Here is a 16265-nt window from a genome sequence, read left to right on the forward strand (position 1 = left end):
CAAAATTTTTAGACAACTCATAACTCCACCCCATATCTCCCCATGCACATCTATCTAAATATAATTTACTCAGGGTGTGTTGATAACTCATAAGTCCATCCCATATCTCCCCCCGCACATCTATTTAAATATAATTTATTCAGGGTGCGTTGATCATTTCTTATGGCGTCAAAATACCCACCCAAATTCTACAAATAATTAATCAAACGTCAGGCAAGCGAAATTCAGTCAGTTTAGATCCCCATCTCTCCAGCTGAGTTAAAATTTTCAAATGACTAAAATCACATGCGTTTAAATATCTGTACAAAGATATGCTTGGTGATATTGGGTTTTCTAACCCAGTATCATGCATATGGGTAATTGAAGTTAAAACAGCTACATTCTTAGTTTTTCAAATACATGCGCGTATGCAGTTCACTAAATATCATATATTCTACATTGAGTCAATTCAACTGTATCTGGAAAAACAATACTGCGCGGAAGTCATTTATTTGCGGCATCACAAACAGTCTTTTACCCAACGGTCTGCCTATTAGACAAACGAAATCCTTGAATTAAAATATAATGAAAGTCACAATTCAATTGCTAATGCACCATATGCTTAATTACCTGCTGCGCCAGCTTGTTTTAGTAAATGTCCATGCTTCGTGCATTTAACAGCATATCCCGAAACAGTCTTTGCACAAAAAGACGATAACCCTCTAATAACTGGGGAAGGTGTTAACTTACGAGTAGATTAGCTGTCGTGAGCCGATACAATAGCCTTTCCCCATAGTAAGTCTTCGTTTTGTATGCGATTGTTCGCAACAGAGAGACTTGATGCACATCTCTGGAAGCGATAGTTTGTTTACAACTGTGTGTTTGGATAGTTCAGACGTTATTTGTTAAGCGAGGATCGGTGTTTGCCACACATCACTGAACTTTCCATCATTTATTTGTCTGAATCCGTGGTTCTTTTACGCTTTAGAAATATTCTTAATTTCCCACGTCGTTTTGGGGACAGGTCGTGATAATTATGTTTAAGTTGTGAGCCAACTCTTGTCGTAAGAATATATGTAAATACTGGAGTGAGAGAAGAAGTGCCTGCTGTCGTGGGAATACACTTCTAGGGTGGGAGCAATGACCTAGAACCCAATCTACTAGATATCTGACTCCGCCTAACTTTTGTAAATACTATTGAGGCAAGTCGCCATCTTGAAAGGTGGCAAAACTGACGTTGATATACTGTCGCAAAGTTGATAGTCCAGGTTTAATTTTGAAAATGTTTGATAGGATTAATTTTTCAAACCTTCTCTTAGCATGTTTTTCATTTTGACTTTGAGTTTTCCTTTATGCCACCTTTCAAGATTGTGTCCTTGCTTTAGAGATTATAAATAAGACTAGAGGTGGCATTGATGACGCTTTTAGGGAACGCGTAAATTGGGGGGTAAATTTAGGTGCCAGGTTAAAACACGAAGTAAACAAATGTTGTTTTTGCCGTCTGCTTCGAGTTTTGGATTCTTTTTGAATATATTTGGTACTTTTTTTCTCTTTTGTACGAGCATCAAGAAAATTTGTCATTTTAAAGTGTTAGTAATTGTTTTTAGCGAGCTGTTATTTTGATTATCTGTTGCTTATAATCTCCGTATACTTTGTTTTAATTAACTACACGCAATGAAAACTTATGCTATTCTTTTTTGTTTTTACAACCCACATATTCACATAGCTTAACCGTTTTTAATATTTTTCCGGTATGGATGACAAATATATGTTTTTTGAAGTCTGTTAGCAGTAGAATTAAAGACGAAAACGGTCTTTTTATCAAGCAATGATTCACGGACTTATAATTTGCTGAATAAGTACAAAAGCAACACAAACATGTTTTGCAAAATACGAGTGACTTAAACCATCTAAAATTACAATAAAAAGGCAAGAATTGCTCAGACAATATGATAGTATTCACTATAATATTTACGCATAATATGTACAAAAAAGTGAAAACGTTTTCCATAGTTTTCCACTTTAGCTTAACATCCGGGAATTGATTTTTCCCTCCAAAAAACGCGTACCATATTTTGAACTCTTGATTATATTACGATGCCACCTCTAGTCTTATAATCTCTATTGTCCTTGCCTCATATTGACACGGTTGTTAGATATCTATAGGATTGGGTTCTAAATCATTGGGTGGTAGTATCGTTGCTGTAACAAGAACACATTATTACAAAGTCAGGATGAACGGCTGCATTACTATAAGAATACATCACTGCTAGATTTAGGGTAACGCCGGTTGCTGTCTTCCAAATATACCACAATGCATTGGGGGGGGGGATATTTGCTGTCATAAAGATTCACCACCACTAAGGTGAGGGTAGATTGCTTCTGTAGTAAGAAGTGCATCTCCACCACTGATCTCGAAAAGACTGGATCAAGCAAGTTTATATTTGTAGTAAACAAATTTGAAGCCACCGCCGCCGTTAGTAAGGGACCAACACGTCGAAAGATTTTTTAACAAAACTATGGAAAACATAGCAACACATGGCCAAATCATGCTTTAAGATAACGCAGAAGATGAAAAACAACCTTTATAGCGATAGTAAAACGAGTCAGAAAGAATAATCGGCCGTATAAAACAAAACGCATACAGGTTTCACACCGAATCACTCCTAAAATGGCTTGTAATTTTAAAAGATTGATCAGTTTATGACCAGTTTGTACTTCTGAACTACGATTCCAACAATTTTAGGTTATTCCATGCAGTTGTGGGCTATTTTCCATAGTTTTTCCATACCATAGTAGAGTTACCGATGACAAAAATCGCTACATTTTGATCATATTTCATCATATTTTTATCTCTTCTATAAACTGATTTATCTCTTAGTTATGTTCATGTTCGAATGTTGGTCCCTTAGTAATGGCGGCGCTCCTTATTTTTTGTCCTAAATTTTTGTGCTAGATGCTTGATCCAGTCTTATTTCGAGATCAGTGATCACCACTAGTTCTCTTTTTTTCATCAACGCTCTTATTTTTTGGTTCGTTAAAATCTTTCTCGCATGTAAATGTTAAACGTTTAATATCCAGTATAGCAAGTATCGTACATCCAGCCTACCACCTTAGTTTAAATCCTGCGATCTGAAATGCAGAACATTTTCGTCGTGAACAAGTAAACAAATCTGCTCGCAAATTGCATAGCAGAGGCTTTGGAAGCTTTTTAATATTGTTGGTGTTCCTTGCTCATTTTGTGATAACTCACAAAAGTTACACTACTAATGAAAATGCTTACCAATGGTTATTTCTAATTAGGTTTTCTTTTACTGTAATATGTCAAAGTGAAGAGACCGTTGAAAACTTGGCACAACTGTACAAACATGGCATTCAATATGTCGCAAACGCTCAAGCAAGATGCTGAACTTGTGGGTGTCTTTCTTATAAGGGACAATTACACTCTCATAATTGCGCGTGTCGGGACTCGGGACATCCAGACACCTGGGACTTCTTAAGCCCTTGATAGCGTGACTAAAATAACTAAGCGAGCTCGCTACGCCAGTGAATGTAATTTGTATAAATGCATTCTCAAAACGTTTAACAGTGCAATAACATAACATAATCTAGTCTCGTGCAAATGAATGTTTCATTTAGTATGCATTAATTAATGAAGTGTTCTAGCTAACGATGGCACGTGTACTCGCTGACTTCTTTGTAAGAACATTTTTTCACGCAACATTCTTTAACAGCCTGCGTCGTCAGAGGTGAATCGTTGCCCACTTGATCTCGCTTTCTCAGTTTACCGAGGAAATTCTTAGCTTCTCTCGACGACATGAAGGGATTTCTTAATTCTATTGAGAAAAGAATGGGAGGAGATTTACTCTAACGCAATCTAACTTTGATATGATCAAATTCGATTTCTCTTCCTATCACTCCGTTCCATTCGTATCCTTCATCCTTTAAAGGGTTGTTTATGCGATCCCTGCTAACCGCCGAAATTTGGTGAGGCACGAATGCTTATTTTCAGGAATCGAAAGGAGTCTTAAATTTAAAGCGTAGAACTACAACCTTTTAATTGTACATTGTAATTCTTAGAATTAGTGCAGATCAGTTCTTGTCATTTTGCGTGTTTTGTATGTTCATAAGACCAAATGTTGCGAAAATCCATAAAGTCCCAGTATCATGTTCAGGTGAATAACTTCTTTAGATAGTTAAATCGTCTTAAGAATATTTGGATGTTTGTTTGATCAGACGAAAATTTCATCTTCATACGCTTTTTGGACCTAGAAGTTTGCACCGGATGTGACGTAAAGGAGAACACGTGCATTAAAGATACAGTTTTTATTACCACTAAAACACGTTATAGCAAATCTTCTTCAAAGTTTGTTCAACAAATGTTAAGATGCCGCCCAGTTTTAAACGAATAATCAAAAAAACGTTGAAAATGTAGAAGTGCGTTTTCTTTTTACGTCACTTCCGGTGCAGAGTCACCTACTTGCAGGCCCGAAAAGTCTGTAGTGAGAAAAATTTCGTCCTATCAAATATCTTGTAAATGTTCTTAAAGTTGGTTTAGCGATGTATAAAAGTTCTTTCCCTGACCCTGGTATGGGAACTTTGAGTGGATTAATTAAATAATAATGTGTCGCTTTAACTTACAAAAATCATTAAAGCCTATAGTTCCCACTTGTAATAGTCATGATTTCATTTTGCGATATTTACCGACTGAATTACAACTCAACAAACAAGGTCACATATAGTTGTAGCTTTATAGTTGATTCTTTCCTTCGACTAATTTGACTGTTTACCTCTTACTTTACAACTTCGAAAAACTGTTTAAATGTTCAACTATCTACTCACTTCGTTTGTGAAGAAAAAAGGCTTCTTGAGGTACTTGATTTGCGCATGCCGGGTAACCAAGGTTACAGCACGAATAATAAGCATCGACGAAATCATTTCCGCACAATCGATATTTTTTGTTGGTTTGCTGTGTGTTTATCACAAACGGCGACAGGACTACAATGGCGAACGTTATCAGCGCGTTTGAATACATGATATCTACAGAAGCATAAAGAACGTTAATTTCGTAATAAAATGGCCGTGTGGAAGATTGATGATGAAATATCTACAAGACCTGTTCACAATGATCCCCGCAGAATGTTGAAGATTTTGTGATTTGCTTACCGACTCAATGCAGTTTGAAAACTTAAGCATAAATACAGCTGGAGAACTTAGGCATAGACGCAGCTGGAGAACTTAGACAAAGATGCAGTTGGAGAACTTAGACAAAGATGCAGTTGGAGAACTTAGACAAAGATGCAGTTGGAGAACTTAGACAAAGATGCAGTTGGAGAACTTACGCAAAGATGCAGTTGGAGAACTTAGACAAAGATGCAGTTGGAGAACTTAGACAAAGATGCCGTTGGAGAACTTAGACAAAGACACAGTTGGAGAACTTAAGCAAAGATGCAGTTGGAGAACTTAGACAAAGATGCAGTTGGAGAACTTACGCAAAGATGAAGTTGGAGAACTTAGACAAAGATGCAGTTGGAGAACTTAGACAAAGATGCAGTTGGAGAACTTAGACAAAGATGCAGTTGGAGAACTTAGACAAAGATGCAGTTGGAGAACTTAGACAAAGATACAGTTGGAGAACTTACGTAAAGATACAGTTGCAGAACTTAGACAAAGATGCAGTTGGAGAACTTAGACAAAGATGCAGTTGGATAACTTACGCAAAGATGCAGTTGGAGAACCTGATGTTAAAAAGCCCATATGCCATGTTGGCAGCGCCTATACGCATTATCTTACCCTTAGTTGTGTTCCTGTATTCTATATGAAGTTTAAGTGGCTTGTAGATGTAATTCATCTAGAATAGTGGAGTCCAAAGAAGGGCTGTTGGTGTTGACTAATGTTTTGACATAATGTTTTGACAGCGTTAGTGGCATGCAGTCATCTTCAGACTTCACTTAACTCTGGAAATAATGCCCGCCGACATTATCAAAACGTCAGTCAACATCAACACCGGCACTCTTCCTCAGATCTGCATCTGTAAACATTTATGTATGAACAGTCTTGGAATACTTAAGCAGAACTTCATCAAAAACGTTGTACGTCACGATACTAAATGCATCATGCTCTTCTAAGTCGAACAACATGTTTTCAGATAAAATTTTCCAGAAATATTAAAGCACGTAATGTTGTTCTGTTAATCGTATCTTAGCGACCTTAATCCTACGTCAACGAAGGATTTCGGGTTCATTATGGACTAAAGCTGTTATGTATGCCTTTGGCTTAAATGCTGTTTTTCAATCAATATATTTTAGGGAAAATGAATGAATAAATTTGCTTAGAGGAACAAAGCAAACCATATTAAAAAATATTTCACGCTACGTTAAATAGCGACTCCAGGGGGCGATTGGATTGCTGTTAAAAGTTCTTAGTTATTCCTTGAGGTTTTCTGTTTTCTATGAGCTATAATTTTAAAAAGGGAAATCATTAAAAACTGCTTCTAGTTTTCCCTCGATACTGCATTGAACATATTGAATGGAGGTTTTCTTAAAGGAGTAATAGTTTCTATATCAGTAGCAGCTCCTTTAAACGTAGAGTTTGTGGGCGTTTTAAAGGGCCACATGCTCTGAGCTGTAGTTTCAGATGCCTTTTGTTCACATGTGTTTATATGAATAAAAATGGGGGAAGCAATTTTGCTTAAATTAAGTCAATAATATAGGAAGCACTATCATTTACGATTGTAGTTTGAAAGCGTTGCCGATTTTACTGCCCAACAAACTTATACTAATTCACAATGTATTTTTCTTTCGAAACTTCCCAAAAACACTACTTACATGCTATACTAGCCCCCATTTAAGCTGTTTTTTGCTTACTACAGTTAGCTATATCGTGAATATTTTAATCAGGTCTTCTTAAAAAACTTCCAAAATAGGGTTCCAAGACATAACTTCAATTGGGCATGCATGACTTAACTGTAAACTTTCAATAGCTCATGCATAAAAGTTGAGAGAGCGGGGGGGGGGGTTAGATGGTTAGACGTTCTGGGAAGCAAATTTTAAATGTTTTTTTAATGAAAAGCCCATATATTTAGGCGGACAGACTTTTTTCTCCGCTATCAGTTTCTGGACGACTTGTGATACATGTTTTACAAAAGCTGGCAATGTTACACCTCTAACCCCTTTTTAAGGTGCGTTTCCGACTTTCATTTCAAGGTTTTGCTTGGTGTTGTGAGTTTAGCGGTTACAGTCAAGTTTAAATATGATTGTGCGTTAGATGGGAGGAGTTTTGCTCAAGTGCCATCTTGTTTGCTCATGTTGTTCATGTGGCTTCCCAGCGAAATCGAACCGATTGCACGTGATTATTGATAAATACGTTGCATTTTAACATTCCAAAACTTAATCTCTACCAGTGAAAATGCCTTGGTCGTGCATGATCGAAGTATTCTTTAGAGACTTAATGCAGCATTTCAGTAAGTAAAACATTCTAGAAACCACTACTGTTTCGAGTTGTTATTGTGGTACTTGACTTCATAGTTCATACTGACTTGTATTGGCCGTGGGATCAATGGCACAAATCTGTCTTGAAATGCGAGGAGAGGGAGGTTGTCTGGTTAGCTCACCGTGTACTAGTAGTTTTTCTAATGTTAAATCATTGATTGTCGAAAGAATGGAGGGAGGGCATGTTCACCCATGATTTACGCCAACTCTTCCTTTATTTTATTCAGTCTGTTTTTCCTTAATGAAATGACGCAAACGTATTCAATGAAGTGGAAGACCGCTCCATTCTCTTCATATGACATGTCTTGACCTACGCTTTTGGAGAAAAGCTGTTCTGAAACCTAAATATTACTCATGTGTGCAAGGTAGGCTGACTCCTGGAGAGGTTGTTTTCCTGTCCGATATAAGACCATTGTTTTTCGAGCTTCCGCACTTATCTATATGGCCATTTGCTAATACGTGAGGAATGATATGGCCTAATATTGTGTTCTTTGGTGATATGTATGTTTTTTCTATGGATAATGATGGTTATGTTGGTTTCAGTTTAATTTCTATTGCCTTATTTATGCGCTCGTCAGTTGAAAAACGAAAACCTTACATCGTTTCAAGTGCCAACCATTGAAGAAACCGTTACTATGTATTTTTAAACTGAGTGCTTTTTCAAGAAGAGGCTCTTCAAAACAGGATCTTGTCCACAAAACATATCACTGTTGTTGAAAGGAGCCACAGCGGATGCGCGAAAAATAATTATTTGCCGGTCATGTCATCTATAATTCGTGGTAGTTTGTCAGGAGTTTGCAATCGCAAACAGAAATCGTCACGATCTCACATCATGTTGGACGTATTCAGTATTGATTTCGAGGTGTATTTTACACTTGTTACCAGGCTCATCTACGATTGCGCGCAAATTTTTTAAATTAACGAACCGGACGCTCTTAAACCGGACCACATCGAATGAGATTTAGGTAGCATTTGAATTTGTCAGTGTAGACATTGAAGGACATCCATAGACATACATGATCTCCTCCCCTCCTCGTTCGCTTTACTGTTTTGTACATTTGCACGTCAGGATCCAATGTCTAATATCCAGTTGACAAAAAAAAACTTTCAACATGCATTAGCAAAAATAAGCTAACCCTAAGCTTTGAATTCTCACGTTAAAACTTCAGCACAAGCATTCATAATGAGAATATATTACACATCTATTCATTCCAGGGTGAAATTAAGGCCTCTGTTGCCTACTGTTTTCTTTTTCTTGTATAAATTTTATGCCACTTTAAAATTTGAATGCGAAAATTTCTGGAGCTTCCGTGAGTTATTTCCTAAGTCCAAACAGTTTACACAATGCGAAACACGGGGGAGGTATAGTGCATAATTTGTACTACCTGTTTATGGTTTGTTTTTCATGACCTAAACATGGCGTGATGTATTTGAGCATTGCATTTTAAGGGTACACTTGTTTGACCATTGGAAGTTGGATCAATTTCAAATATAGGCTCTTTGGTGAAAATATTTACATTAGCAAGCATGCTATTTTTCGTTGTGATTCAAAATTCCAATTTCTCGCCTTAAAATAGGACAGTACATGTAGAACATGCAACTCCAAAGTCGGAATGTGTACGGAATTTTTTAATACCAAAGTCATTAATCCTGTATTACATTATAGGCCAATAACGCATCTTAATTGACACTGCACGCATGGTTTAGAACTATGAAATTTCAATAATTAGAACATTACCTTGTGATTATATGCCTGATGACTGTTGAATTTGAGTTCCTTCGAAAGCTGCAATTATCAGCTTAAAAAAAGCGCGCTACCAAAGACTTCTGTCACGAACGATCAGCTATGATAACTAATGCTAACGGAAGCCTTGCTTTCACTACTTTAATTAAATTACGAAATGAATATTCATGTTCTTCAAACAGTTATTGTCAGTCTGTTTAAATATGTAAAACGAGTGCTTATCATTGCGTGCACGGATTCACTTCCACCTCTCCTTGGGGACATTTTTTGTTTGTTCTTTTTCTCCTTGGTATTTTTCTCACTGATTCTAAATCATGAACTTCAATCTGTATCGTAATTGCCCCGTGCTCCTCTATTTTTGAATGAAAGTTTGTTTGAATTACGCGGTTATTCTTCTTCATAGTGTAAAGATATTCGTTTAACGCAAAAATATATCTCCTCCAAAAAGATTCGATTCGGCGGTTTTTCGTTTCATTTATATGTCCAGCTTATTTTCATTCAATTTTCTAGGGAATTATCGTACTTTGTACAATGCCGTGGTCATTCATATTGCCCTAATGTCGTAATTCTATTTCTGTCAGTTCGCTAAGGAGACGGTTTAATTGTCTACAGTGTCAGATTGGATTTAAAATTTGGCATCCAGTTTCGACCATTTTTCGACTATGCTCTGCATGTCGCGAGTTCTTGACCTGAACAAACACTGACACAACAAATCTCTTTGGATTTACCAAACATTGTCTTTCGCCCATTCAAGTCGGCGGGAGACCACATGCTGTCATTGACAAAAAATTCTTTTATAAAAGTCCTCCTACTTGGCCGACGAGCAAAACAGACAAAACATCAACACGATACAATGATCGTTTGTTTGATGTGGACTTATACATTTTGCAATGTCATCAAATGCTCTGTTTGTATTCTATTTGCATTTATGATTTTCGTTTGGTCTTGCTTTGACAAAGTGGAATATTAGGCCTACACCAAGTACTACTGGATCTAATATGTTTTTGAACCTTTTTCACTTTGTGCATATGTTTGATTTCGGAAGAGCTGTTTTCGGCTAAAATTTGTTTTCAATTCCTGCAAATGATTCAAACATTCGCTTCATTTTCTATGAATATCAGTACAATTCACAAGTGCCACAAACAAGCTTCTAGATTCTGTATGTATTTATTAATGTACTTATATTAATTAATTTCAGTATTTGACTACGACCAGCAGTATTTATCCTAGCAACACACCTTGTTTAGAGGGGTAATTATTGTCATTTATACGGAGGTCCGTGATTGAGGCTAAAAAAATTTGCCAACGAATTTAAGTGGGTGGAACTCGTCAAAAACAGTTGAAATTGCATTGGTCAGTCGAAATGGTAATTTTTTGCAAAAAAACCCCATTTATTTGTAAATCGGCGCTTATTCTTTCGCTTGCCCTAAGTATAAAGTTTATTTGCGTTTTAAGGAAGAGCCACATGTACAGTGCAATGCCTTCGGATGTCTTTTGGTTGGCATGTGTTTATATGAATGAAAATGGGGAAGCAATTTTGTTTGAATTAAGTCATTAAGAAAAGGAAGCACTCTCTTTTATGAGTTTGAAAGCGTTGCCTATTTTACTGCACAACTGATACAAATTTACAATGTATTTTTCTTGAATCAAGCCGACAAGAATGGGAAGAATTTTTTTGGGACTGTGTTTTCAAGACGTCGTCAACTGCAAACACAAAACAGATGTACCTATTCATAATATATTTTTTCTCTTAACTTTTGCTCAAGGTATTTCATTTAGTTTCTTGCCACTGACACTAGCAAAGTTTTATTTACGGGAGGAGGAGACTTTCCTAAAACGACACTTACCTACAAAACTCGTCCACCCCTTGCCGGAGCCATTATGATTTATGCTCACCACCGAATGATATTAAGAGTATTAGGGCGCGCACATTAAGGTATGTGTGTGTGTGTGTGGGGGGGGATTGTGACTTCCCAGGCTATGTGAAATATCTGTAAAAAATCAGTCCAGAAATTGATTTAAGACAAAAATCGGTGCCAGCTTAAATTGTACATGGGCTTTCGTATCAAATACAGGCACCACAAAGGTTGGTCTAAGAACGTAGAAGGTCCACCTGAGTTTTTAGGTAGGTGCAGCGCTGCCGTGTAAGTCTTTCTTAAACTGTTACACAGTTGATCTGCTATAATAATCTTCGGCCTGCTCGCCTGGTCTACATGCGTACGTAAAAAATTAAATGAAATCGACCTGCTCACGAAATTCATTGCTTTCAGAAATAGTGTTTGATGAGATCTACGATATCTGTTCCGTGTGTACGAGTGTTGATCATATAATGTACTATGTTAGCAACGTTTGTCCATGAAGATTGCTACAATACCCTACGATTTTCATTAAAGCATTTTTAAATAATGTTTTGAAGAGCGTGTTTATCATGATAAAGATAACTACAACATCGTTTTTCGAAAAGGAACTGTTGAAAATTTGGCAAAGTATTTAGTATTTAGTGCTTAGTCAACTATTCACTGCTTAGTAATTTAGTATGTAGTTCTTTAGTGTTTTTTTTTGTAAGTAGCTTTTATGCACATTTTATCTTTGCTGTAAATTTTTATTTCATGCACCCCTCGTGGGAATCGGCGTAAGTTAACGAGTTTAAATAAAATTTATTTATGTATCTATTTACTAATGGTAAATACGCTCTTCCAAGCAGTACCTAAGTTTCTTACCACAACCAAGTCTTTGTTTCATGAAGATTTTTAAAATATTTCGTGGTTCAGTGATGTAGTTAGTACTTAATTGGGGGTTTTCTTTTTAAGTAATTGATCGACTAATAACTTCCGAACGTCATTAACTCCTACACTATACAAATGTTCCTTCGTCGTCTGTTACATCGTGATCCGACGTTAAAACCTGCGGTTTCTTTGTAAATGATCATTGGAGCCTTCGATGGAACCAGCCGTCTGGAAGCTGAGTAAAATATACCGCCCTAAAGAAGAAAAGCTTTGTAACTTATATCTTATAAAGTGATATAATTTTACAAAAGAATGTCAATTGCCATAATTGATGGGGAATGTTTTTCAAGGGCTCCTTGATGGCAGTGTGTATCTGAGATTGAAAAAAGTTTTCGAAAAAAGTCTCAAAGATAAAGAGAAATTATTTACACACGCTAATCCTTTATAACGAGAAGTACGAGCTAGCTAGACGAGTAGGAAAGGTGCATGGAAAAGTTATTTACAAGATGTGTATATAAGGAGTGATTTTACAAAAAAATGTGTGGCAATTCTCATTTGAGAGTTTTTAGAAGACCTAGTTAAGATATTCACGATATAACTGTGGTAAGCAATAACCAGCTTAAGAGGGGCTAGTGTAGTACGTAAGTAGTATTTTTGGGAAGCTCCCCTGCCCCGCCTCCAAACATAACATTGCTCGCGTCACTAATAAAAATCTAAATAAAACATCTGAAGTGAACGTTGAAGTACATTGTGAATTTGGTATACGTTGTGCTGTAAAATTGGCGACGCTTTCCCTTGTGTCGCTTAAAATATATCAAAAGTTTTCATACACGCTATTGTTGCATATGGTTATGATCAGTGACGTAGCCAACTCGATAATTCGGGGGGGGGGAACAATATTCAAATAGTCATGTTCTGCCTTATTAAGTTAGTAATATCAATAGCAACCGTAAACTTCATTTTAACTCGAAACTACACATCAACGCTTATATTTAAAAGAATCCAAACAGCTCTGTTTTGGAGCTTTTGCACAAACGATTGCAACTCGCCAAACACATCCTTAATGTCTGATATAAATAGTTGGTGTTTATTGGGTTTCCAAGATAAACGATAATCAGATCAGATCCGGATGTAAGCATAGTTTAATGGCCGTTGATTGGTTCATAATATTTTTTCGGTTTGCAGTCTGCACTTCCACTATCCCCTGCGCCTGGATCATCACGTTGCCGTCGTGCAGGGGCTTAAGTACTTCACTGAAGGAAAACTAAGAATGATCCAAACCCGGTCTCCGAACTTCGATGTCGAATTCCCTGAACCACACCTCCAAACTTCCACTATATAGTGGAACTAGTGGCTGTCATCAGCAAATATCTTAGATCTTTCTTTTCAAGGCACGTGGGAGAGTTCGATACTTATGGTGTCTGTTGAAAAGATACTGTTTTAACTAATTGTGAACTTGACCTGTGAATTCCATGAAATTCTAGCTTTTTCAGTAGAGTGTCTAGGAATGTCATGGTATCGACCGCCTACCGTGTTGTTATCTTCGGGTCAAATCTTTCAATGGAAAGCCTAGTTCACTCTTGAAATGATTTTTGCTCAATTGACTTAGTTCAAAAAAATATTTTGCTTTTTGTCCCATCCGTCTCGAGTTTTGTGACATTGCTTATCTTTTTGGTTCTTCTGTTGTGCTGATAAGATTTTCGGTGCAAAAATTTAGAAAATACGTGGAGAAGACAAAAGATAGCTAATGGGTTTTAATCCCTTGGTACATTTAAGGATTTGCTTGCGTGAGCAAGAATGTCGTCGCCTGGATAGGATAGATTGATGAATGTATTGGAAACACTATGACTATAATGGATTTATTGTTAACACTCTGACGTCAAATTTTGTTTTTAGTAGCTAATTTACGTTTGATATAATACACCAAGCAAAAACGACGTGAACAGTAGCCAGAATACAGATTATATATGAATACAGATTATACATTTAGGATTTATATTACGTATAATCTCTGATGATGGCAGTAGCCAGATGTTTTCGATATTTTGCATCATAGCATAGAAAATGTATTTATAAAATAGCAGTAAGCATTCAATACTTTGTAATGTGTAGTGATTTCAACGATAAGTGTGCTGTGTGTGCTCTTGTTTTTCAAAACATTCGGTTAATTTGTGAAAGCATGGCAGAAATTTGGTGTTTTTTTGTTTTGTTAAACTACAGTTTGATGGACTTTTACTCATATTTTTATATTTATTGCACTGTCGTAATAATAAGAACTAGCGACCCTGCAGAATTACTCAGGCTGTGAAAATTCTGAAAGGTCACCATTTTGGAAATCTATTGCTTCACGGCCAATAAACACAAAAATATTTGCATAGCGGGCGTAAAATGGCTACGCTACACATGATTTTATAATTGTCATTCTTAAAAATGCAAATACTTGTGCGTTTGATACATAAAAAGTTGAAACAGGTCTCTATGTCTCTGATCAGAGTATCTAGTATTCGAGTTGTCTGGAGATCTTGAGCGCCGATGTGCTTTGGGATTTGCAGAATTCTCCCTGTTTAAATAAGTATCAATGGCTGCAACTATGAGTATATTTATTTGTCATAAGTTGCTCGTCTTTAGAACGAACTTGTGAAATGGGAGTTTCTGTAACATCCCTGATTTGTGGCGTAGTATGTGGGTCTTATCATCGTTTGAACTACTTGAGGAGTGTGAGTACCCATCATTTGCGAGTTTTGGTCTTTCTCATCTTTCAAACAATGTTTGAAATGGGAGTTTTCATTATATCTCGCTTATGTTGTTGCGATAGAGTCTCCATAACAAGTCTCAAACAACTTATGAAGCCGGAGTTTCCATCATTCTTGTCTGATGAAGTTCCGAGTGCGCCTTTCTCGTTTTTTTTAAACAACATTGGATTTGAAAATCCTATCATTCCTCACTGGTGGGGACGCATGTGGGTTTTCCTCGTCTTTCTAATAACTCATGGACTCCTATACAGCGTTTGTATTTGTTTGAGTAACGAGCCTTTTTACGGTAATAAACTTTTTGATTTTTGTTAAAAAATGTGATTCTAATTCATCTTTCTCAATAATTACCAATGACGTATGTATGAACGAAAACGTGCAAAGATAGTTTGTACGTGCTATGTAATCTTTGCATTAGATAACAAGGTTAAGCTGGCACAGCTTAATCAAGATGGGAAGAAGATTTTAATTATAAAAAGAATGCAAGTGGTCTTATCTTTCTGCTAACCCTGGTGTGCGATTTCATTTGCAATGACGTGTCAATCTCAGCTAGTTAAATTATTGCTTGCAGTACAGTAGCCATACCGACTTTCGACATCCCCTGTTCAAATGTTTTGTGTTCACAAATTCTAAAAACAATGGATTTGTGAAGAAATTAACAATGGTCATGTAAAACGTTTACACGGGCACTCAAAAAGAACTACTGGCCAGCAACCATTGGCGTAGCCAGCCTACACGCTTTGCTCCAGCTATGTAAATTTCAGGTTGTTATCGCCTGATATTCGAAAATTCGAACATTGTTCGAAAATCTATTAGCCTTCGGACTTTAGTCACACGCACACTACTTTGCATGGGTTAGACATGGTGTCTATTAAGTTAATCACGCAATCTTTGACGTCGATAATAATCATCACTATATCCAACATTACTAGAAAAAGTCCGAGCAGTTCTTTTTGACTGTAAACAAAGCGGAGTAAATCTTAAGACTTACCAAGCTACCCATTGTTTGCGACAGGTACACCTTGAGTCATGAAACATGAACCTCGGATATCACAAATAGAGCTTATTGTACACGCATCAATCCTATTATGGATGGGTCTCAACATCAGTCTTCGCAATATCACTCGATTTCATCGACAGTAATATTGCTCAATGATAAGTTTTTTTCTGCAGTAAATTATTGGAATTGTTATGAATCAGCCGAGTGGTTGGGTTGGAAGTAATTAAGCATTGTATTCGTAACTTTATTGGATTACAACGTTCGGATCGTAACATTTACATATGAATGCATTAATTACGATCACATTCTCAATGTATTAAGGCTACAAAAAAAGAAAGTTCACCACTCTATAAATTATATTAAGTGCCACATAAGCGAATCCCAGCCAGTCCTTAAAAGCCCTATTGCGATTGCCCTGTTTTGATACGTTAGTATACAGTGGCGTAGCTATAATCGATGATTTTAAGGGGGAGGGCATTATTCATATATGCTTGTTATAACTTGAAAAAACAATCGATTTCATTAGTACTTAATACGGTAGACCATAAATATATGATTATTGGCCTTTCAATTATT

General features: G+C 36.6%; 2 long non-coding RNA genes across 2 annotated transcripts; both read right to left on the minus strand.

The window, feature by feature from the left end:
- Nucleotides 1-3514: 3514 nt before the first annotated feature.
- Nucleotides 3515-9341, minus strand: LOC124439143. Its single transcript, XR_006946289.1, has 3 exons — nt 9208-9341; nt 4822-5019; nt 3515-3815 (listed from the first exon to the last, which is right to left on the minus strand). It is a non-coding gene; the product is annotated as an uncharacterized LOC124439143 (long non-coding RNA).
- A 2509-nt stretch (nt 9342-11850) lies between these two features.
- Nucleotides 11851-15251, minus strand: LOC124438312. The gene is made up of 2 exons (XR_006946050.1): nt 15198-15251; nt 11851-12193 (listed from the first exon to the last, which is right to left on the minus strand). It is a non-coding gene; the product is annotated as an uncharacterized LOC124438312 (long non-coding RNA).
- Between the last annotated feature and the right edge of the window lie 1014 nt (nt 15252-16265).

Source organism: Xenia sp. Carnegie-2017, unplaced genomic scaffold, assembly GCF_021976095.1.
Source record: "Xenia sp. Carnegie-2017 unplaced genomic scaffold, XeniaSp_v1 HiC_scaffold_19, whole genome shotgun sequence".
NCBI lineage: Eukaryota > Metazoa > Cnidaria > Anthozoa > Malacalcyonacea > Xeniidae > Xenia > Xenia sp. Carnegie-2017.